This window comes from Cupressus sempervirens, chromosome 7 (assembly GCF_028749045.1).
Source record: "Cupressus sempervirens isolate cs-2001-9-10 chromosome 7, ASM2874904v1, whole genome shotgun sequence".
Taxonomy (NCBI): Eukaryota; Viridiplantae; Streptophyta; class Pinopsida; order Cupressales; family Cupressaceae; genus Cupressus; species Cupressus sempervirens.
Window position 1 is genome coordinate 319,154,927 of NC_143124.1, and position 26,696 is coordinate 319,181,622.

The following is a 26,696-nucleotide window of genomic DNA, read 5'->3' on the forward strand; positions in this document are numbered from 1 at the left end:
TAATTTATATTATTACTATGAATAGTACAAATGATTAAGTGAAATGAATGGATCATAAGTATTTATCAATATTATTTCTTTCTTGAATGATTGATAATAGAATTATTATTATTATATTTTATCTAGTTATAATCATAGGATTCTCTTTAGGAGGGTTCATGACAGTAATAATATAAATGATTAAGTGAATTAAATGGATCATAAGTATTTATCAATATTATTTCTTTCTTGAATGATCGATAATAGAATTATTATTATTATATTTTATTTAGTTATAATCATAGGATTCTCTTTAGGAGGGGTCATGACACTTTCACTATGATATTGTTGTCTATATGCATGTTATTATTTTATGTTTTTATTTTGATATCATTTTGTGTTTCATGCTTATGACTCTTATGCTTATGATATATGTTTCTGACCTTCTCTTATTGTTTCCAAAGTGATGCCTCCTATATGTAGACCTGGTGCTCGGGGTGGTAACTAAAAATTTAATTGAGATGAGGAACTTTAGGATGGGGAAGAAGTACATCATAACAATGAATAGGTTGGCATTGGGGAATTGATCTCAATATCTATAAGAGACTCTAGCTTGGTTGGGACCTCATGTAGAGGAAAATTAATGTGATAATGGTCAAGAAGAGGGATCCCATAATGGAGATTCCCATTAGTTAGAACATAGAGAGGAGGAGCATCAATGTGAACATTCTTATATACCACCTAGTAGTAGAGGGAGCTAATGGAGTGGTTTTGGTCAGAATGATGATGATGACTTCAACCAAGTGGAGATGGTTTGGAAACTTCAAATGTCCAAATCATTGTTATTTGATGACCATGAGATAGGGCTCAGGGCTAAGACTTCATTACTAGATATAGGGCATTGATTCTCCTTACTACCTTATGAGAAAAACATGAAGGCCCATTGTGTAATCAAATAGTTAAGAAAACATGGTTCTATTTGGTGGGATATTGAGAGTTGAGAACCTTCATATTGATGTGGGAGATCTCACTTGTGTTGAGGTAGTATTCAAGTTATTGATGTGATGAAGCACTTCTTACTGAACATTTTGTTACAGGCCTTAGGGACTCTATTATTGGAGATGTCCATGTTAAATAATTGAGGATGCTTGTACATGTCATGGAGAAATAAAGAATCCTTTAGAGAAATGTAGCTAGGGGTTCTAGTGGAAAATCAAGTTCTCAAAACCAAAGTGCATGAAATTTAGGGAAATATGCTCAAACCACATAGTCCTTAGGAAAGAGCTAGACCCAATTAGGACCCCATCATGATTGATACCATCACAAGAATCATAAAGGTTAATGGCCCAATGGTGGAATGAATTCAGGCATCTTAGGAAAGAAAGGAGATGACTAGAGCCATGGGTAGAAATCTTAGTAGGATTATCCTCTTCAAAGTTTTTAGAAGAACTCTAGCAATGGTAGTGCACCATATTCTAGTGTTACTAAGGGTGGTCGCACAACTGACTCTAGCTTTGCAAGAAACTATTATTCTTGTGGCCATTCTAGACATAAAGATTTGGGATGTCCTAATAAACCATCTTAAGGAACTGGTAGAGGTGTTGCTAGATCAGAGATTACTATGGGAGATGTAGGAAGAAGTCATCAAGTCTTTGCAGTGGTTGATAACCATCAAGCTGAGTATCAAGGTACCATACTCGAGGTTATAGATAGATTGCATGGTATTTCATCTTTAGTTTTGTTTGACTTAGGTGCTTATTATTTTATTTCACCATCTCTTGTTCAGTGATGTGGACTAGTGGTAGCATGTCAGGCCAACAGGTGGGAGGTTGAGATAGCCACTAGATTGAAAGTGGTTCTAGGCTCCTTGATTAGAGGTTGTAGTATCAATTTGGGTACCTTCACCACCACAATGGATCTTCACATCCTACTACTAGGATCGTATGACATTTTTTGGGCATGGATTGGTTAGCTTCCCATTAGGGGAATGTAGATTTCCACCATAAGTTGGTATAATGTGTTAATGATATAGGTGGGTAGGTGGCATTTTTAGGGGTCTAGAGACTATTCTCACTTCAAATGATCTTAGCTAATAGAGTGAAGAAAAATGTTTGGAAAGGGATGGTAGTTTTTTTTGTTTCTATCAATGACCTTAAGGAGGCCAAAAATCACATAGTGATACTTGACGATCACCCACTCCTCTATGACTATGAAGATGTGTTTCCTAATGAGATACCTAGTATGCCATAGTAGCGTGACATTAATTTTTAGATCTATCTCATACTAGGAGCATAGCCAATTTCATGAGCTCCTTACCACATGACTACTTATGAGTTGTGCAAGCTTAGATTGTAGTTTCAAAAAAATTTAGTGAAGGGCTATATTCATCCTAGTATATCCCCGAAGGATGTACTAATCATTTTTGTGAAGAAGAAAAATGTATCATTATGTTTTTGCATTGACTACTGATTGCTGAATAATTTTACAATGAAGAATCAATACCCTTTACCAAGGATAGATGACTTTTTTTATCAAATGAAGGAAGTGCAAGCATTCTCAAAAATAGATCTTAAGTTAGAATACAACCAACTTAATATCCAAAAGGCTGACATTCATCATATATCATTTTCTGTATGGTATGGGTATTACAAGTTCATGGTTGTACCCTTTGGGTTAACCAAACCACCATTGATGTTTATGAATTTGATAAACAGAGTATTTTACACATACCTTGATTGGTGTTTCATAGTATTTTGGGATGAAATATTCATCTATTACAAGACTATTGAGGAACACAAGGTCCATTTACACTATGTATTATATTGCTTGAGAGACCATTAGTTGTATGTCAACTTGGTTAAATATAGATTCTTCTAGTTGGAGGTGAAGTATTTGGGGCATATCATCACTAGTGATGCTATAGTGGTGGATCTAGAAAAAATGTAAGCTATCATGGATTGGTCAGTACCCACTAATGTTTCTAAAGTTTGTAGTTTTATGGGATTTATAGGTTATTATCATCAATTCGTGAAGGATTTCTCATGTGTGGCTCATCCCATCACTTCTATTTAGAAGAAAGGGAAGAAATAGGTATGGCCAAACTAGTGTAAGGAAACATCTAATACTCCCAAGGAGTGTTTAACTAGTGCACCAGTCCTTGTAGTGCCTAACCCTATAAGGGACTTCATGGTTTGTACAGATGCTTCATCGGAATGTGTGGGCATGGTGTTGATGTAGGATAGTTGAGTTATTGTGTTTGAGTCTACAAAACTCAAGGACCATGAGCTTAACTACTCCACTCATGATTTGTAACTTGCAACCATAGTGCATGCTCTTATTCATTGGAGGCATTTCCTTTTGGGATGCAACTTTGAGTTGTATATCGATCATAGGAGCTTGCAATATATCTTTACTTAGCCAAATCTAAATTAATTATAGCATCATAAGATGGAATTCCTATGTGAATATCAATTTTATGTTCACTATATTAAATGGAAATAAAATTCCAGCATGGATGCCTTGAGTAGGAGGCGACATGAGATATCAGCCTTGTCACTTCAAGTGGATTTGTGAGGTCGTATCTTGGAGGACTTATGCAGTGACACATGGTATTAGGAGATGAGAGTAGAGATCAATTTTGTACATACCCTAGAGGGAAGGATTTTAAGTTATTTCCTTGAGTTAGATGGAATGTTGTGACACTTGGGGCATATCTATGTACCTATGTTGGGTGATCTTTGTACCTTGGTTTTGTTGGAAGCACATTGTGCATTGTATTCTACACATCCCAACATCAAGAAGATGAATGTTGATGTTAGATAGTTGTACTTTTGGGCAGGAATGAGGCATGGTGTTGCTGATTTTTTTTCTTGATTATTCAATTGACATAGATTGAAGGTAGACAATAAGCATCTAGTGGGACTTTTGCAGCTGCATGTCATTCCCAAGTGGAATGGGACACAACATTTGTTGATTTTATCATAGGTTTTACTATTTCATTACGGTGACATGATTGAATCATGGTGATAGTAGACAAGTTGTCCAAGGTAGCACATTATTCACCCATAGGAACATCCTATGCCACTTCTTCTATAATGCATGTTGTCTTTTAATATATTATTTGTTTGCATGGGATTCCTTATGTTGGTGTTTGAAAATGTTGTAGGTTTCCAATTACCTCGATGAGAACATGACACATCTAGGGGTAACTAACTCCCATCTTTAACACATCATTTTAGACACCGGGTTAACTATAAGGCTTGACCCTTCTTCACTTCAAGCTTTGCAAAACCTAGGTGGGTGTACCTCAGATTTAATCGATATGGTACCAATGAAAAGACATATTCCTAAATTTATAATAAGTAGATTTGAGAACCTTATATCTCCTAATGACTTATGAAATGATATTAATCTGCAGTAGCTAAATGCAAGACCATGGAGTTCATAAGCTGAGTGAGGGATAGACTTTTCAAATTTTCAACATGAAAGGGGAAAAACCATTTAATTAATAATGTTGAATTAAAAAAAAACCCTAATATGCAACAATAAAAAATTAATGATCATGGAGCTGATCAATGCCTTAACCATTGGGAAATTTCATGAATAAAAAACACACATATGGATACCTAATATTTATTTTTATCTTCAGATATCTGATATATCCATTCACCTTGTAAATAGACATATGTGTTCAATGTAAATCTCATTCTTACCTGATATCCTCATTAGTAAACTTGCAACCTTGTTGATTTCCCTAAAGCATTTACATAACCCCTTGAGTTGTAAGCAATAATGAAACATCATACAACCTTAAGGACTACAACTATGACCTAAGATCTTTGTTCAAAGATCATAAAACATTGAAGCTCACTGAGAAAGGAGACAAGATTTAAAATGAATCTCAATCATATGTTCTTCTTTGTATTTATTTCGTTGAAACAATACATTCATATGCATGAAATAAAAACATGAAAACACCTAATAAATTAGAACTAGTTGTATTATCTTTCCTACAACTATTTATACAAGAGAGAATATGATAAAGGAATGGTGTCATAGTCAACACATCAAGACTAGAATGAACAATGGTCTCACAATGAAAAAATCAGAACCCTTGCAATGGATGAAAGAAAGCAAGATATAGAGGAGAGTGAATTCCCATATATATTTTGCATCTGACATGTGTCCACTTGAAATTCCCTCCTTTGCAGTGAAAAGAATCCCTCTAATCTCTCTTTGCAACTAGTAAATCAAATCCCTAATCATTTTTTCTTTCTAACTAAAAATTGGAGCCAAATTATACCAGAGTAGCATAATATCATCAAAATTGATCCAATAGACCTTTTACCAAGTGTTTTTACTAGGCTTGTAATTGCATTTCCAATTTTCACTCATTTCACTAAGAAGGCCCAAATTTTACAGTTTTGGCTATAACTCGAACAAATGAATTCCTATGCAAAAATGAACTCCATAATCAAAAAGTTCTTCTTCTCACGATTCTAATGATATATAATATCGCTATGTTCACCTCTCAAAAATCTCTAGAAAGCCATTTTGAAAATCACCCACTGGTATATAACTCAGATCTGCAACTAAAATTCAAAAATTTGAAATATTCTAATGTCTAAACTTTAGAATATAATCCTTTTAAATTTAAAATACTTGAATGTCCATTCCTTTTGAGAAAATAATAAAATATTATTTGTTATTGCTTTCAATTTTTCCCTCAATTTAGGGACAAACTAGGTTTGAATGAGCACCACGTGGTGCTTTGTGATTGGCTTGTTTGATTGCCATGTCATCACTAGTTGGGACACGCTAACACATGGCGATCACTTGTAATTCCACATTTCTAAACTAGTGAGCATCTTTCTTTTGTGGAAAGGCATAGAGAATTAGATGAGGACACGTGTCATGATCCTATCATTGATTGCCATGTCACTGCTAGTTGGGATCCACTGCCATGTGGCACATGCTTGCATACTCGCATCACTTATCTTCCTCACATCTTCATCTTACAGGTATGTTCCCACCACAATATTTGGCCACATGTCGACATTTGGGTGCATCTAGATTTTACCTACCACATCACCATGTGCACGTGTTTGTTAAAAAATACTCTTACATTATCTCCTAGTGGGCATCCACTTTAAAGTCAGAAAGGGGGCCTATGTGAGCTCATTCTTACAAAAGCCATTGTCTTTTGGACAACTTAGATGGTAAGCACTTTTGGATTTAAAGATTAAAAGAAACCCCTATATCCCCAATGTGGTTTAGAAGGTTTCAACTATTTTCACTTTACTTGTCCATTTGTAGATCTTTCTAAATGCTATTTTAGTGGTATATTCAGATTTCCATGCGATGAGGGATATCTATTTGATATTTAGATTTCAAAGGAGATTGCCTTTGCCATGCATTACAATTTATTTGTTACCCAAAAAGTTTTTTTTATGCCTTTGCTTTTCTACTTGTGGCTTTTTCTGCCTTTAATTCAAATATTTCTTTTTCAAATGGCTTCTTTTAACACTCACATTGATCTCTTTTCTTTGATCTTCACATTATGTGGGTTGTTCCTTTTATTTACCATGTGTTCCTCCTCACTAGCCAGTGTCTTCTCTTCTTTGAGCTAGTGCTAACCTCACTATTTTGATGCGTAGGGTTTTTCTAACTCTGACTTGTGTGGGCACTCTTTGCAACACACATCGGTGTTTTTCTTCATCTTGGTGGTGTAGATGGCAATTTCCCTACCCCAAATAGCTTCCTATTCATTTTCTCAATTTTTGCCCTACTTTTGCATTTTCTACAAGCCACCTCCTTCCCCACTTTAAATAAATTCCTCCCTCTATCATCTTCCAACAGATTCTTCCATGTGTGCATGGGTGAGCTCAGAGAGGCATATTCCTTGCTTGTGTGAGTCTTGGTTTTTATTTGCTGATATATCTTTTAACTACATTCTTTCCTTCCACCATGGCTGATATTGACTAGCGTGCATAAATTTTATGGTAGGCTGCTCCTTCTTTTTCATTTTGCTCTATTTATTTTGTGTGTGTGGGTAGAGTATGACATGAGCATCTCTGCCTCCTCTTCTCCTGGGTTGAGTTTTCTTATTCCTTGATATAGATGCTTTATTGGATGCCTCCTATTTTGCACATGCCATGCTCTTGTATCATTGTCTTCTATAAAATGTCTCATAGACCTTGAAAATGTGCATGAAATTCTAAATAGGAAATAAAAAATGGAGTCCAATGGTGCATCGATTGTTAACAAGGAGGAATGGCTTGTTGCTAAATATCTTTTTAGTTTCACTTGTCTCCCCATGGGTTGCTCTTTTTCTTATGTCATGGGAGCTCCTTTGCATGGGTGGCTTCGACAGGGCTCTCATCTGTTCACATTTTTTTCTTGATTTTAATTCAGTTAAAGTAGTAGCAAGGGAACTGATCGACATTTTAGATGTTTCAGATACCTTCATCTATAAGGAATGTCTACTATCATTGAGAATGACTATCATATTTGAGTCTAAATAACATGTATTGGTCATAGCTTCAAAAGCTTGTCTTGCTATTGTACTTCCATTTCCTATTACTGCTACAACATGATTTTTCCATTTAAGTCCCGTGCAACAACCATACCTAAGCTAGCTGAAATAGTAGAACATCCATGACCAGCACCAAATGCATCATAACCACTTTTTAAATGGTAGGTAAAGCTAGAAAGGCCATTATTCTTCCCTATAGTACATAGTAGTGACCTCCTTCCTGGAAGAATCTTATGTGGATATGCTTGTTCCCCAACATTTAAAATCTAGACTTTGAAAATTTAAATCCTTTGCATTAGAATCACACAAAGAAGAATCCATGTCCACTTTCTCTGATGCATCTAAATTTGACTTGCACTACTATGTTGGAATCTTGCTGGCAATGACTTTGTGAAAGCACATTTAAAATCCTTAACCTTTAGTGACTACCTATTGTTACAAGGAGACTCCCACCCACTAGCAAATGAAATTTCTAAAGTAAAACCACTCACATCATCCCTCAAAGAGAAGTGAAAAACTCTCATTAATGAATTAGTGTCATTTGATTCAAATTCTATCTTCATCTTGTGTGTTCCATCTGACTCACTTTGTGTTGATGCACATAGTACGAATGGAGAATTTGTGAAATCGTGTTTATATTCTGAAGTTTGTATAAGCATTTCCTATGAGTAAGGAGTCATTAATTTTCTTGTGGAGGGAAAATCTATAGGTAGCTCCTAGAAAGCATCACCACAAACATGTTGCTCCATAAGTGTTGTGGTGGAAGAATCCCCACACATGCAGAGAATAAATCTTTTACATTAACAATAGATGTTGCAATTATGTTTTCCACTTGAGAATTGTCAAGAACATACTCATCTGATGCAGGAGCATCCAATGGTGTAAGGGAAATCCTTTATCACCCAAAAATGTGCTAAGAGATAGTTTCTATTTTTATTTCTAGATACCCATTTGGGTCAAATAAAGGTTCCAACTATTACAGTTCCACTATTAGTGTTCTGGGTTAGAGTTTTTAATCACCTTGGGATACATGTAAATGCCAAAAAAGTAGGACTATGTAATTGAAACATAATTATCATGAGTTAGAGGGTGTAAATTTGAGGGATGGTTATATTTGTAATTTTAAACACTCTAGTAAAAGAATCTGGTCAAAAGACTTCAAGGTTAGAAAGTTATTGCAATTTTTTGGTTCCTATAGACCTCCTAAGACTATTTCAAAGTTAGATATGGGGCACTAAATGGCCATATATAAGGCCAAAAAATGGAAGACTAGCAAAGCTGGTCTACAGTGTTGTAGAGAACTTTGAGATCTTTCCAAAAATGTAAATAGTTTGTCAATCAGAGTTACAGTTCAAAAGTTATGCCTCTCGAAAGTTGGACTACCGTTTTTGGATTCCTAACCCTAAATCATTTGGGACTTATTTAGGAACATTTCTAGCACTGTAAAGGCAATTGCTAGTTGAGTTAGAGAGAAGGTATTGTATGGCAGATTTCTTTCTCCAAAATGATACCATTGTAAGCCCATAGGGAATTTTTCATTGATAATAATATTTCCCTTTTCTTGTGTGTTCATTCTAGTCTTTGGTTGTGTCACCATCAAGTGGTATCAAAGTCAATTTTTTCCTGAGTGTGTAGATAGAGTGTTGATTGTGAGGCAGTTTGCAGCAGGACTGTGTGGTTGTGGGTTTGAGTCAAGAAGATGCCTCCATGAAGAGAGTGTGGTGGAAGGGCCAGAGCTATTAATCTTGAGGAGGTTAGAACCCTCTAGAGGTAGGTTCGAGCATTGTAGGAGGAGATCCATAGAGGACTAAATGTTGCTATAGGCGACAAAAGTGATGAAGAAAATGAAGAAGAAGAAATTGGATAGGAAGGGGAAGGTGAAGGGGAATTCCTCAATTAGGAAAAAGAGAGGCTTTTTAGGGTTATTTCTAAGCTTGGAAAAAGACCTAAAAATTATGTGGCTATGTTTCTAGGAAATCTAAACCCAGATGAGTTGATCAACTGGATCAATGAACTAGAGAAGTATTTTGAGTATGAGGATATTAGGGATCTAGATAGGGTTAAGTTTGCAAAGGCCAAAATGAAAGGCCATGCCAAAGTCTAGTGGCAAGAGATTCAACTAGAAAGAAATAGAAGAGGAAAGGAGAAAATGACAAGATGGGATCACATGGTGGACAAACTAAAGAAGCAGTTCATCCCTATTGATTATGAGCTTGATTTGTTCAAGAAAATGCAAGGGTTAAAACAAGTAGGGAAATCTGTCTAGGAATATAAAGAGGAATTTTATCAACTTCTTATTAGGGTAGGGCATGTAGAAGAAAATAAGAAGGTTGCCCGTTACCTCAGTGGGTTATGACCTAGCATTCAAGAGGAGTTAAGTCTTGTTACAATGACTAGCATCAAAGAGGCATACCAATTTTCCCTATGTGTTAAAGAGAAGCTAAATAAAAGGTTTGAAGGAAGGAAAGGAGGGTATCATCCATGAGGAAGGGGTGGCAGGACGTCATCTAGAGGCTAAAATGAGACCCAAAACAGAAATGAAGATGTGGGTACTAGCAAAAACTAGAGAAATGAGGGTTTCAATTACTCTCATGATCAAAACTTTGGAGATGAAATAGGAAGAGGTAGAGGACATGGACAAGGTTCAAGAAGAGGAGGATTCCATGGTACCTATCTTAATTGCAATAAAGAAGGTCATTGTCCCTTTGAATGCCCTCAATGACATGGAGGGACAGATAGGAGAGCTAATGGTCAAGCAAGGGTTGCTCATGTGCATGAATATGCATAGTCATCACATTTTGAGGATGTAGAAAGATGAGAGGTACTTGTTAATAAAAGGGTCTTACTAAGTGGTGAGATTGAACCTGTACAAAGGAAGAGTTTATTTCACACTAGGTGCAAGTGCAAGGATAAGTGTTGTGATTTGATTATTGATGGTGTCAACACTGACAACCTAGTGTCTGAGGAGATGGTCTCTAAGGTAAAGCTTTGAAGGGAGAAAGAATCCCAACCCTATTGGACTGCTTGGGTGAAGGATGATCATAAGGTCCTCGTTACTGAATAGTTTTTGGTGAAGTTCAAGATTGGGAGTTACCATGATGAAGTTCTCTATGACATTATTCCAATGGATGTCTGCCATTTATTATTGGGAAGACCATGGAAATTTGATAGACATGTTTTACATCATGGTCATGCAAATAGATATTCTCTAACAAATTGAAGCCCATGATAAAGGAAGGTGAAAAGGTATGCAATAGTGCTAGGATATGTCTTGTTGATGGAAGAAACTTTTTGGATGGTATGAAACATCAGCGTATGTGTTATGCTTTGATTCCTAGAAGAGATAAGGAAGGTAGTAGTGAAATTCCACCTGAAGTTTCAAGCCTATTAAGTGAGTATGGAGATGTCATCTTTGATAATGTTCTAGAAGGGTTTCCACCAATAAGGCAGATTAGTCATCAGATAAATTTAATCCCTAGAGCTAGTTTTCCTAACAAGGCTACTCATAGGATGATTCCTACTATAACTGAGGAACTAAATAGACAAGTTTAGGAGCTATTGAGGAAGGGTTTGATTCAAGAGAGCCCGAGTCCATGTACAACGCCTATAGTATTGGCACCAAAGAAGGATGGAGAGTGGAGAATGTGCACAAACTCTTGTACTATAAATAGAATAACCATCAAGTATTAGTTTCCTTTTCCAAGAATGGATGATCTTATGGACTGCTTGAGTGGACCTAAGTACTTCACAAATATAGATCTCAAGAGTGGCTATCACCAGATATGAATATGAGAGGGAGATGAGTGGAAGACTACATTCAAGACCAAGAAGGGTCTATATGAGTGATTAGTTATGCCTTTTAAATTGACCAACGTGCCAAGCACCTTCATGTGGCTTATCAATGAGGTACTAAAAAAGTTCTTGGAAAAATTTGTTATTGTCTATTTGGATGATATTTTAATTTTCAGCAAGACTTCAGTTGAACATTTACTACACATTCATAGAGTCCTTGAAATGTTGAGGGAAGAGAAAATGTTGATTAATTTGAAGAAGTGTAGCTTTTTAAAAAAGGAGTTAGTCTACTTGGGGTTTGTTGTAGATGCATTGAGTAGGAGATAGTTGTTGCTTATAGTAATGTAGGTTGAAGTGGTTGGGTTTGATGAACTCAAGAATCTGTACCCTGAGGATCCTAATTTTTTTGAAGCACAGAAGGCTTGCAAAGAACCTATTATTTTAGAGTAAACTAGGTGGCTAGATTATTTGATTTAGGATGGTATACTATTCAAGGGTTGTCAGTTATGCATTCTAGGGAGTTCCATGAGGGAAAATTTGATCAGAGAGAAACACAGTGGGAGAATGGTAGGACACTTTGGTTGAGCTAAGACCATTTCCATTATTAGAGAACATTATTTTTGACCTCAAATGTCACAAGATGTGAAGAAATTTGTGCAAATTTGTCAAGTATGTCAAGCAGCCAAAGGATTTAATCACAATACTGAACTTTATCAGCCATTGCCTATTCCATCAAAGCCTTGGGAGGACATAAGTATGGATTTTTTTCTTGGATTGGTGAGGACACAAAGGGGTAATGACTCATTATTTGTGGTGGTTGATAGGTTCTCCAAGATGGCAGATTTCATCCCATGCCACAAGACTCATGATGCAATACATATTGTATATTTGCTTTTTAGAGAGGTGGTGAGACTACATATTCTCCAAAAGAGTATTGTTTCTAACAAAGATACTAAATTTGTGGGGTATTTTTGGAGGACTTTATGGAAGAATTTGAGGACATAATTGAGGTTCAATTTTACACATCATCCGTAGTATGATGGATAGACCAAAATGGTAAATAGAAGTTTGGGCAATTTTCTAAGGTATTTAGTGGGAGATAAGCCCAAGGGGTGGGATTTGATTATACCACAAGCATAATTTTCTTACAATAACTTTGAAAATTATTTATGGGAGTAGCCCAAGGACTACACTTGAATTGAGAATGATGGAGCAAGGGGAGAGGACAAGTGTCAAGGCAGAAGACTTTGCTGAACATTTCAAGAGCCTACATGAGGAGATCCATAGACACATCACCAAGATGAATCAACAATATAAAGCTAGGGTAGATCAAAGGAGGAGAAATAAGGAGTTCCAAGTAGGGGATATAGTTATGGTACACTTACAAAAGGAATTCTTTCTAGTGGGTACTTACAAGAAGTTTAAGATGAAGAAATTTGGCCCCTATAAAATTTTGAAGAAACATGACTCGAGAAATGCATATGAGGTGGAGTTGCTAGATGAGATTCACATTTCTCCTATCTTCAACATTGTAGACTTAACATAATATCATGATTATGGTACATATGAAGGTTTGATGCTAGAACCCTGTCCAATTTCCTACTTCTAATAAGGAGGAGATAGAAGAGATTCTGGATAGTCGTGTGGGTAGGAGTACCAAAAATAGGCACTATGAAGAGTACCTATTGAAGTGAAAAGGATGACCAATAGAGGACTCAACTTGAATATCAGCAATGGAGATTTCCCATTTGTGTTTTCCTCTACCATAAAGTCACAAGGTCACTTTTCAATCTACCCTAGGTGTCTAATGCAAGAGCATCCAGTGGTGTAAGGGAAATCCTATATCACCAAAAAATGTGCTTAGAGATAGTTTCTATTTTCATTTTTGGATATCCATTTAGGTCAAATAAAGGTTCCACCTCTCATAGTCCGACTATTAGTGGTCTAGGTTAGAGTTTTTAATCACCTTGGGATATGTGTAAATGCCAATAAAGTAGGACTATGTAATTGAACCATAATTATGGTGAGTTAGAGGGTGTAAATTGGATGGATGGTTATATTTGTAATTCAAAACACTCCAAAAAATGAATCTGGTCAAAAGGCTTCACGGTTAGAAAGTTATTGCAATTTTTTGATTCCTAGAGACCTCTTAAGAGCACTTCAAAGTCAGATATGGAGTACTAAATGGCCTTGTACAAGGAAAAAAAATGCGGGACAACAAAATCTATTCCATATAACTATAGAGAACTTTTAGAGCTTTCCAAAAATGTAAACAGTTTGTCAATTGGAGTTATGGTTCAAAAGTTATGCCTCTCGAAAGTAGGACTACCATTTCTAGATTGTTCTAATTTTACACTGATTTCTAACATGATTTTTGGAACCTTCTATTTTTGTGATGGTTTCCAACTGGCATATTCTAGAATTTATTCCTAACTGTAAACCATTTGGGGCTTATTTAAGAACATTTCTAGCATTGTAATTAGAGAGAAGGTACTACGTGAAGGTACTATAGGGCATTTTTCATTCATAATAATATTTTCCTTTTCTTGTGTGTTCATTCTAGTCTTTGGTTGTGTCTCCATCATCATCCCTTTTCAAATGTGCTTGATCTTCAAATAGATCAATGGAATTACTATTTTCCTATTCAATAAAGGATCCATTCTCCTTATTTTTAGTTGCTTCCACACTTGATGAATATAGTTGTACTTTAGCTCCAAGTGAAAAAGTTCTATGATGACCTACACAATATTTTTCTTTGGAGAAAACTAATAAGTTGGTAGAATTCAATCCATCATTGCAAGAAACTTTTTGACTATTGAATGGTGTTGCATATCAATCACTTATAATAACTTTTAAAACAACTCCAATCTTGAATACTTTTTTCGCTTGCTGAAGTCAGTCAGACCCCAAAGTCGGTCGAGCCAATTTTTTTTTTTTTTGAGCAACTGACATTTCAAAGTGTTCTACTAATCATCTAATACTGACTAGAATTAGACTTGAGCACTGAAATAATGATTTAGAACTTGTTTTACCATTGATCTGCAAACTATCAATTTAATGCCAGAGGGTCTTTTGACCGGCCTTAAAAACTGATCCAAACACCTAACCATGCTCTAAAATCTGACCCACTAATTCTCTATTTTGCACACTTACCCCCTATATAATCTCATCTCACAATGAGTTCGGGGCCAAAAGATATTGACTGTCTAAGTTGACCTCTCAGAACTGCCTACAAGTAAACATGTTAGAAAATAATAAAATGCATTTAGATTTGGCTTCAAAAACTAGGTAAACTGACACTTGGGAAAACAAAAAATGGGACATTAGTTCACTATCATGAGGAGATTATGGATCTATTATTTCAGCTCATGATGAATAATAAGACACATTTGGTAGGCGGTCAAAGTAGGCAACTCAAAATTTGTAGACTGGAAATACTGAAAAAAAAAACATTTTTCGCAAATGGAATTGACTTGAAAAAATGTGAAAACCGATTTGTCAAGATTTGAAAATCAGCACACTTAAATTATTTTGAGAGGAAAACATAATGGTATAATCCATTCAACCTCACCTGTCATGGATTAGGAGTTATAATGCCACGAACAGGAGTATTGAAAAATTTGCATGTGCTGACACCAGTAAAAAGTTACAAGTTGCATTTGGGATCGCATTTGAAAACTAATCAAAAAAATTCATCATTAGCTCAAACTTGAATGTAATACAAAAGAAATTTTAACATTTTGGTCAATTGGGTCAAAATTACAACTCATAAAACAGGGCCCTCTAGAATTTAGAACTATTCATATCAGCATGACAACATTAAAAGACCAAATTTGAGGGATTCAAAACCTAGCCAAATGGACTCAAAATGACCCAAAATCTGAAACATAGGTTCTTGGGTATGAAAAATAGACACTCCCAAAGTGGTGAGTCATGAAAAATCATTGGATGTGAGGTATTCAATTTCAAACACAGGCTCCTGCCACTGTTTGACATAGGTGAAAATGCAGATTTGAAATGTGCTCGAAATTGGACTTCATGAACTAGCTCTGAATGACAATTTTTCATCATGAAACACATAGGCATACTAAATGAAAGGTGCTAGAAGCATTAAACACCTTTTGGGGCTTAAAATTACAATCGAGTAAAAATGCATTAAAAAGCATTTAAAGGGCTTGATTTCTCCAATGATGCTCAAAATTGACCATGCAATTTTTAGTCCCAACACCTTATTAGATTATTTTGGATACACAGTGTTTACTTAGGCACTATGGATGTCTCTTTAGCATTCTTTGTGAATGCAACTCAATTTTAATCTGGCTTATCACTTAGAGACTGATGGTTATACTAAGAGAGTGAACTAGGTTCTAGAAGATATGTTTCACATGTATGTTATGGATAGGTAGGTGAAGTGGGAGGACTATTTATACCTTACAAATTTTGTATACAACAATGAGTATCATAGTTCTCATGGTATGTCACCTTTTGAAGCCTTGTATGTTAGACTATGTCATTCCACTTTGAGTTGGGATCATTTAGAGGACAATGTAATTTTGAGATAGTATATTCTTGATGTGACTCATGTTCTTGATTCAGATGCTTTACATGTGGAGGACACACAACTTTCTTGCCCATCCATATCCTTTTGCATCTGAGACTAACTTTGATAGGTTAGGACATAGAGTAGGTAAGGGTCCAATGGGACCCAAACCATGAGACTACTACTACTTGGGAAGATGCTATATGATTGAGAGGATTGTACTTCTATCTTTTGTTGACTTCCAAGAGTAATCTTATTCCTAGTGGGAGAGGTTGTAGTGCCTCTTGTAGTTGTTGTTTGTACCTTGTTTATTTTGATTTGAGAGATACTTGTTACTCATGTTATTATTTCTACTTTTGAGATGACCTAAGGGTCGAATGTTATACATTTGTTTTGGTATCATAGATACTATACTACTATGCTATGTAGTTAATCATATTTGCATGTTGATGCCATTATGAGATGGTAGTATGTTTTATGATGATACATGGTTATTTAGTATTTGGACATATCTCTGATTATGTTATGTGATAGATTTAATGTTATGGTTGTTTACTTCATTCTTGCTTCATTATGCTTAATGTGAATGTGAGTCATGTCAATGGATTATTTCAGTATAATTAAATAAATGGTTAAATTATTTATTTAAAGCATTCATTTATTTTCCTATGTTATTATACTAAATTATACTTGATCATATGTTTTATTGTGCATGAATTATATCCCTAGTAGTGGCACATGGAGTTAGATATTTAACTATTCATATTTACCAATGTCATCCTTGTATGGTCGATATATCTTATTTAAATATTTAAATTAGACCTTCTAGTGATTTGATAAATCCATAATCATTTGCTTTATGTAATTAGACCAATGAATGTGTATGTGCATTTAAAGTTTTGCATGGTCATGAAGTTGTTAAGGGATTTTGTGATTTTTGATTCAAGGTTGTTAGGCTTTATTTATTTGATTTTTAATTTGTAGCAACTTTGCATAGATAAATTCCAATTACTTGGAATAGCCTATTTTGGTTTGGGTCAATTGAGAGTCTAACAAGTTTAATTGGTTATTTACCCTAATCTAATATTCACTTCAAATGTGAATATGTATTGAAACAAGAAATTAATTCCCCACTTATCACTTTTGGAAATTGAGAATTTAAGAGCTTTTTCCAAAATCTTCTTTTGGAGGATTCTGTTCTATTCATTATGAGGGCAACAGTAATAGGATCTTGACAAGATTAGTCTCATTGGATCCTGATTGGGGAGACCTTGTTTTGCCATAGTTTTCAATAGCTTCTACATGATATTTATTTTATCTAGCTATTTTTAGTTTTTTCCACTTTTTCTATTAGGTAGGGCTCTCCCATTTTTGCTTCTTAGCTTTTTTTCTAGTTATGTTTCCAGTAGTTGTTTGTTAGGAGGCTCAGAACTAGTGTTTCCCCCCATTTTTGTTGTTCTTTCTACTCATTTGGTTGGTTATAAATGTTTTCCCATTTTTTGGGATGAGGGTTTGGGGTTTCAAATTGTTATGCTAGTCATTTTTGCATCTAATTTTTAAACCCTAATTTTATTAGATTTTAATGGCTTCTATGTTGGAATATCTTAATGGGAAGAAATCTTCTGAGAGGACAGGGGGGGGGGGAGGGTGAATCAGAAGTACTGGTCCTTTTTATACTTTTATACCCTTAATAATATTTAACTAAAATTGTCATGCATGCATATAAACATTAAACAATCATGTGAAACAAACATTCATCACCACATAAAACTTGAGATTTTGGTGACCCAGAAACCCTCCAGGAGTAAGCAGGTAAAACTGGGGTGGGGATGATACCCACAAAATTATTGCAACAATTGATTTCAAACACTTCTAATGGTTTGCCCTGTTAAATGCTTTACACTGTCAATAGTGACCTAGTTAAAGGATTTACAAACACTTTACATGAAGTGTTACCCTATTAAAGGATTTAATCAACTTTTTAAAGGATGTACAAGATAGCTATTAAGCTAACCTATCAACATAGGGTTTCCTTTCTAATACAATGGCTAAAGAGTATTAGGTATAATAAACTAGATAGCTTACAATCCTTGATTGTTGAATATAGGTGCTTAATCTATTTTCCTTGATTTTGATCTCCTAAGATCTGATATTCGTTTGTGTCCCTTGCTTTGTTCTAATCAATTGAATGTCTAACTTTTATCTTTTCCACTTAATCCTTTTTTAATACCAAAGCTCTATAAAAACCTTTAAAAGATTGTGCAAGTCCTTCTTATCTCCAAATTTTTATTAATGGCATCAGGACTCCCTTATAAAGATTAGTGGCTCGTTATGCATCCTTGGATAAAGTGTTCCTACTCAAACCCTTAAAATTCACCCATTGGCTGCATGCAATTCCAATTTTTTGATAGGCTACATGAGGATTGCATAGGTAAATGGAAGGATTTGATCTTATCTCCTTATCTTGTCATTAGTCATGAATAACCATTTTACATCTTCGTTCTTATTGGCACAAACTCTTATGCTAATCCTATGTTGCTTAGCACATGAGGTAATACTGATGCTCAACACCATCTATTTTGGATTGCTCGACATCCACTATTTTTCTTGTGTTACTTGACTCTACAGATTCTCAAATTACTTGGCTCTTATTAACTTTGCAATGCTCAACACACACTAACTTCTGATCTACTTGACACATGTTGAATTTTGTATAGCTCGATATATATTGAATTGTGTTCTACTTGGCAACAACTGTAGTTTTCTCAGCACTTTCACTGACTTAGCACATAAAGAAATTCTAGCTCGGCTCCCATTGTGTATTCAACATGTACTCTTAAGTGTGTTGACACTCATTTTTGAATCTTTATTTATTTGATCAACAATCTCCCCCTTTGACATGAGTGTCAAAAATAGTTAACTAATCTACAATCTATCTCCCCCTGAGTTGATTATGCCTTGTCATGTCATGTATTCTAATAACTTGTGCCATTGTGCCTAATGTGCTTTGTTTCTGTGTCCAATATTATATATATTTCTCCAATATTATCTCCCCCTTAGAATATTATCCTTAGAGTATTATCTCCCCCTTTTTGACACTGATGTTAAAGGGTTCTAAATGGTAATGCCATGCTTGGAAAAAAATGTCTTATTTACCTCAAGGAGTATTTTAAGAGTTGCATCCTTGTTATTCAAGGCAATATCTAATGACTTGTGTTGTATTTCAACCTCTACAACTAGATCAACAAGTCCTTCATGAGTATAAATATTTGGATCTTTATTTAGGACTATTTTTGTATATATTTGCTCCTTGTGTAATATTTCCAAGTGAGGAGTTATAGAGGCTTGTATCGGCATCAACTTTTCTTTAATAGTGACCTCTTCTGCTGATAATGTAGCTAATTCCCTCTGAGTATGAAGTGTTTGAGAAAATTACTTTTCACTCTGTGTAGGATTTGAGGGTAGTTGCTTGATGGAGAGTTTTAATGTGCTCTCAAGGTTCAAATTTTTTAGGTTTATTTCTTGTGTGAATGTGGAAAAATCACACAATTTTCTATAAAGGGAAAAGATATTCCCTAATACAATATTTACATTATCTAATTTCTTGGCTAGATGAACCTATCCCAAAATGATATTATTAGCTATCTTTTGGTTGAATTTTCCTTCAAACTTCTTATCTGACCATTCCATGAGTTTTGCATTCATATCATCATCTTCATTATTTACTTGGTCAACTATATCAGATAGTTACTCAAGGATTGGCTTGCTTGAATCCGGAGGTTGTAGGCTGAAGGCATCCATGGATATATCTTTGATTTCATTCACTGCCTGCTTGTATTTGTGGTCTTTCCTCATTGCCTCTTGCCTCCTTCTTTTGTCCAATGCACTCTGTATTTCATTCATCTTTTCCTCATTTAGAGTGCTAGAATCATAATAGGGTATTTTAATTTCTTCATCAAGCTTAGGAAGGCCATAATGAATGGTCCTGGCTACCCTTGTAGAACTTGAGCTTGGTGTACTGAGATGTAAGGTCATCATTTCATTACTTAGCTTATAACTGGATTTGGTGGGAGTACTTATTTTTGGTAATTCAACCAAAGTTTGTATTGCAAACTCCTCCTTATCTTGTGTTTCTTCTTTATCTTCTTCTTCTTTCTTGGCTTCTTCTTCGTGTGTCACTTTTGCTGAAGGTATACTTTATGTCTGGACTATTATACCTATGACTTCCTTTGTTGTTGCACTCAGCTCCTAATGAGCTTGAATGGCTATACTTGGTGGTGATGGAAGTGGTATAAATCTTAGCTCAATAGTTTGAATGATTTGAGGTGGTTCTTGTGGTGACACCTTTGCTTCTTTGAGTTGTCTATTGGCTTTTAGGGATCATCTACACTGACCAATATGGGACTTGTACACAATTTTTCTTGTAGAGTTGTTTGGTCAAGGATCTTAGTAAGATCCTTTGCACTTAATGGATTGATGTTTTGACATGAGGTGTCAACAACATCCTTAGTCTTTATGATCTTTGCAGGTGTGGTAGTAGAGTGAGGCAGGCTAGGAGGTCAAAGTTGTGTGTCTTGCACACTTTTTTGTTCATTAGTACCTTTGTCTTCATCTTTTCCTTCCTCCTCTCTTTCTTCCTTGTGTTCCTCTTCTTCAACCTTTTTCTCTTCTTTTTTCTTCTCTTCTTTCCTCTTCCTTCTTTCCTCTGGATTAGTAGCAACTTCTTCTTTGTACTCCTCTTCAAGGACATCTTCAATTTTCTTGTACAAGTTTTTCCAAACTCTTGTGGTTTTCTGTATAACTTCTTCCTTTTTTTTTTTGTAGGATGGACAATGCCCTATATTTGGGTGTAAACCTAGTGCTATTCCTTTTGACTACTTGAGTTATCTATTCTTTGGTTAAATCAAGTAGTATGCTTGCTAGGGTTGATTCCCTCATCTCCTTCTCCATCATTAGACAGAAATGCCATCTGTCTTCTACAATTTTAGACAACTCCTTTGGCAATTGTCCATCTAGTTCAAGAGGTGTATACTTGAACTATGCCATTAATGCATAGACTAATTCTTCTATGCTATTGTATTCCTCTCTACTGAACTTATTGAAATCAATCCCTTTTATTTCGCTTAAGTCTCCATTCATAATCTTCTCACATAATATATCAAGTAAAGATTTAGGAGGATGACTTACCTGTTCCGTCTGATCTTCTTCATCAGTATTAGAATGAGACACATATATTTTCCTTTTCCTTGGATCTTCCTATGCCTTTTTTACTATCTTCTTCTTCTTTGTGGCTTCGTCTTTGGTCTTTTGTGTAGAGGCCCTTGTTGTAGCTCTGGTTGTTGGCTTCTTGGGTGTTTGCATAGTAGCTTCCTTTGGTGAAGGCTGAGAAGTAGGAGGTGTCTTTGTCTTCCTTTTGATGACTCTACCTTTGATGGGTGCTTCCTTGGTTACTTCTTTCTCGGCACTCTCATCTTTTTCTTCACCTTAGCTTTGTGACAATTCAAGTGGCTCTTGTTCTGGCTCACCTTCTTCTTCTCCTTCACTAATCTCTTCTGCTTCACCTACTACACTTGATTCTCCAACACCAAATTTCTTCTGTATCTTCTTTACCAGCTTGTCCTTTTTCTTCACTATTGTGGCTGTCTTGACTTCTATAACAACTCTTGATTTGACAGTGTCATATGTTCCAAATACCTTTGCAGATTTGTCTATTTCCTCTAAAAGTAATGTTGTGATGGCTACAGAAACTTGGTCAACATCAAGCTCATATCCCAATGGTCTAAGCCATCTTGTTCTTGGAAGGACTACTTGAGTGTAAGTATAATCAATATCAACAAGAAAACATATGTCATTTACATGCTTTTCTACCAGTGAAACTGGTATTCAAATTCTTTTCTCCATTGCATTCTTGAAATCATCAAAATAGATAGATATTTGATCATCAAAGCTATCTCCCATTTGTGCAATGAAATCATTAATTTGATCAACAATGGTTCTATTCTGACTCCAGTTAATTTTTCCAAATAAAGAGAATTCCTTCATTACATAGAAGAACATACAAACCAACATTGAACCAAATTTACACTGTGCTCCCTTGGACTTTCTAATAGCTCCAATATTTTCATTGATCTATTGCAAAATGAGCTCTGCAAGGTCATAGGTGTGGTCTTTCTTTACAAGCTTCTATGCCACATCCATTGCTATGCAAGGTACACTATTTAACCTACTAGATTGATAAAACTTATGTGATGTGATCCTTACAGCAAAGTCTAGGAGGAGATCAGTTATGGTATCTGTGGTCCTCTATTGTTCCATTTTGCACTCGTGTTCTTCTCAATTGTTTCCTTCTTTTCACTTCTCAATGTCTTTGGCCGATCTAGGGCTGGAAAACCTGTAACCCTATGAACCATCTTCTTGGTAATCTTGATTGGTCCTTGTTCTAACCAGAATGATCCATCATGGATTTTGCTAAGTATTATGTGTATCCACTCGATTTTGAATATGATTGGAAAAACTAGGGCTTTGGTTAAACCCTTCTTCTCTATGATAGAAAACTCATCTTTAAATATACCATTATCAAAGAGTTTGCGAAAGGCATTAAAGATTTCAAAGTCTCGTATGGATCCTATTTTGCATTTATAACACTTTAGCACATCTTGGACTATAACAACTTTTTCAGGGATGGTAGATAGGGCACCAGTGGGATCATTTTTATATGCAACTTCTGGTATAGGCCTAAACTCAGGTTGCTTAACCTCATTGCTGACAATTTGAATCTCATGGCTCACTTTCCCTTGGGTCATCTTTGAACTAGATGCCATTTATATCTAAACTAGGGTTTAACAATTAAAGCAATCTTCTTAAACTATAAAACTCGGCACCTAAAGCAAATACCTGGATAAATGCTTAAGATCACTTTGGTAGATGTTGAATCACTGCAAAACACTACTTGAAAGCTTGAAAATCACTCTCTCATGCTCCTGGTAATCATTCTTCATTTGAATGGCTCACAAATGAATCAATTTTCACTTTTAAGCGATACAAAACCATTGCATTAAATGCATTTTTGTACTTACATCTGTCACTCAACTTTCAAAGATTTTTCAACTCAACATCGACTTGGCAGCTGTACTTACTCAGCATCTACATACTTTTTTAGTAACTCAGTCTCCTCTTTACTTCTTAACTTGACATCCAAAGTAGTTCCACTCAACATCTAAAGATAGTTCGGCATCACCATTCAAGTTTAGTCTTAGCATCTTGTCTCATGTAAATTTATACTTTGTAGTGCATCTTCATTATTTAGGGCTAATGTGTGATACTTCCTTATGTATCAACCCTATAAGATTATCTTTTGATTAATTGGATGAAAAATGATCACTTGACCTCATGGGTGAAGTGACCCTTTCATTAGATGTACTTAATCCATCCTTTTTCTGCCATGTCTTCTTCATGTCTATTCTGATGTGTCCCACATCAATCTTTTCTTTGCCCTTATTTACTTCGGTCTTGGGTGCCTTGGCCTTTGTTGGACGATTCCTACTGACATGTCCAATTTTTAAGCAACTGAAGCAAGTAGTTTGGTTCAACCATCTCTTGTAGTTCCCCTTAAAATGCATTCTTATGCAATTCTGGGTTATATGTCCATACTCTTCACAATAGTGACAACTTTGCCTTGTATTGTAATCCCAATTGTAATGATGTTCATAGTTGCCCCTTCTTATATGCTGATTTGGTGTCACATAGACATTGCTCTACATTCAAAGGCTTTGTGTCCATAATTTTTGCAATTATGGCAATGTCCATGAAATCTTTGTGTCCATGTGACTTTGGACCTGAAATCTTGTGTCATATGTCCTTGCATGTTGCACTTGTGATAGTAACCCTTGCTTTTGGATGTGTTTGGCTGATTGATCCCTCTACTCCTACACACATTAGTAGTATGCCCCTTTTTATTACAGTAATGATAGATGGGTTTAGAATCCTTACCTTTGTCACTCCTTTACTCAACACTCTTTGATGATTCCCCAACTTCATTGCTATTGTATCCAAGTCCTAATGTATCATGGGTTGATCTTGGAGATTTCAGCAACTGTTCAAAGTACTTGATGGCTTCACTTGACTTGTTGAGATTCTTTGTTAGTTCTTTTTCTCTATTTAATTCATTTTGCACTTGTTCATTCTATATCCTCAAAGTAGAGATCATAATATCTTTCATATTAAGTTCATGATCAAGGTTCATCATTTGGGCAAGTGTATGCATCTGCATGTTTGAGATCCTTGTTAATTCAGTGCATTTTTTTTCAAGTGTATTTGCAAGATTTCTTTTGTCATCTTCTATCATAACTCTATCCTCAACTAGTCTTTTCTTTTGTTTAGTGATTTCACATAGCACCATGGCCTGTGATTCATGCTCTATCTTAAGAGTTCTTATCTCTTCTGCTTGAGCTCTATTTTTCTCCATCAGTTCTAGTATTGCTGCATGAAATTCTTTGGAATCTCCTTTTGCAAATACTTGTGTGGTGTCAATCTCCTTGTAGTGAATATCATTTTTGGCTATAGCTATTTCCTTCCTTCTTTTTAAGGATTTTCTCAATTCCTCTCTAGCTTCCTTTACCTTGCGTAGAGCAAGATGCACATCTATCACCTGGTTCTCAATGATCTTCCCAAGTTTCAAGACTTCCTTTTTCCTCCAAGCTGTTAGGCTTCTCCTTGAGAGAACAATGCTTTGATACCAATTTTTGGAATATCTTAATGGGAATAAATCTTCTTAGAGGGGGGGGGGGGGGGGTGTGAATCAGAAGTACTAGTCCTTTTTCTACTTTTATACACTTAATAATATATAATTGAAATTTTCATGCATGCATATAAACATTAAACAATCATGTGAAATAAAAATTCATCACTACATGACACTTGAGATTTTGGTGACCCAAAAACCCTCCAGGAATAAGAAGATAAAAATGGGGTGGGGATGATAACCATGAAATTATTGTGGCAATTGATTTCAACCACTTCTGATGGTTTGCCATGTTAAAGGCCTGCCCTATTACAAACTTTACACTATGTCAATAGTGACTTGGTTAAAGGATTTACAAACACTTTACATAAAGTGTTACCCTGTTAAAGGATTTAATCACCTTTTTAAAGGATCTACATGATAGCTGTTAAGCTAACCTATCAACATAGGGTTTCCTTTCTAATACAATAGCTAAAGAGTATTAGGTATAATAAACCTGATAGCTTATTATCTTTGATTGTTGAATACAGGCACTTAATCTATTTTCCCTGATCTTGATCTCCTAAGATCTAATATTCATTCATGTTCGTTGATGTGTTTTGATCAACTGAATGTTTGACTGCTATCTTTTCTATTTAATCCTTTTTTAATACCAAAGCTCTATAACAACCTTAAAAAGACTCTACAATTCCTTCTTATCTCCAACTTTTTATTAATGGCATCAGGATTTCCTTATAAATATTAGTGGATCATTATGCATCCTTGGATAAAGTGTTCTTGCTCAAACCCTTGAAATTCACCTATTGGCTACATGCAATTCTAACTTTCTGATAGGCTACATGAGGATTGCATAGGTAAATGGAAGGATTTGATCTTATCTCCTTATCCTATCATTAGTCATGCATAACCATTTGACATCTTGGTTTTTATTGGCACAAACTCTTATGCTAATCCTATGTTGCTCGGCACATGAGGTAATATTAATGCTCGGCACTATCTATTCTGGATTGCTCGGCATCAACTATGTTTCTTTTGTTACTCGGCTCTACCAATTCCTGAATTACTCAGCTCTTATTAAATTTGCAATGCTTGGCACACACTGTCATCTGATCTACTCGGCACATGTTGAATTCTATATATCTTAGCATATACTAAAATGTGTTCTGCTCGGCAACAACTATAGTTTGCTTGGCACTTTCACTGACTCGAAAACATAAAGAAATTCTAGGTCAGCTCCCATTATGTATTCGGCATGTATGGTTAAGTGTGATGACACTTATTTGTCAATCTTTATTTATTTGATCAACATTCTGTGCCCTAAGACCAAATGGGTTTTTATTTTCAAAGTTCTCCTATTTTGGGGTTTTTACCTTGATTTGTGTGCCACCCTATTTTCTTTAGTTTTCTTAGCATGATATTGGTCGTAGATCTAGATCATCCATTTGTATGCCACCTAGAACTTTGTTGCACTTTTATGTTTCCTTGGAATGTGTATCACATCCATCTTCTTGAGCTTGTTTTTGGTTGAGTTATATTTTATTTATTTTCCAATCCATTCCTTCTATTATGATATTCATGATGGTGTTGTGCCACACATGAGCACATACACATGCATTTTTTGGGTGACTTGCAAGGCCCAATCTTTTATGGTACTTCTAGGAGTTATGATCATTTGGGGTTTGGCTAGGAATATGCATGTCTATGGGTACTCATAGTTGGATAAGCATGGGTAGGGTAGAGTAGTATATGGAGGGGGCTTCAATCTCACAGTCTAGTAATCATTTTTCTAAAAGGTTGGTAGAGGAAGTTTCAATCAAGTGATAACTAAATAAAAAACCTAGGTAGAAATAAAACATAATAAAATATTATGTGTGGGAGCCTTCTATTGATGATTTTATCTAAATGGTTACCCAATGTATGCGTGACTAGGAATTTTAGTATTTGCATCATCCCGTGATCTTGATTTTAGTCCTCATTACTATCTGGTGTGAGTGTTATCCATGGACATTACTTTATGTGTGCTTGTGGTTGGATCATTATCTCCATCTACATAATGGGAGTGGACCTATATTTTTTCATGTGGTTTGAAGGCATAGCTATCTATACCATTA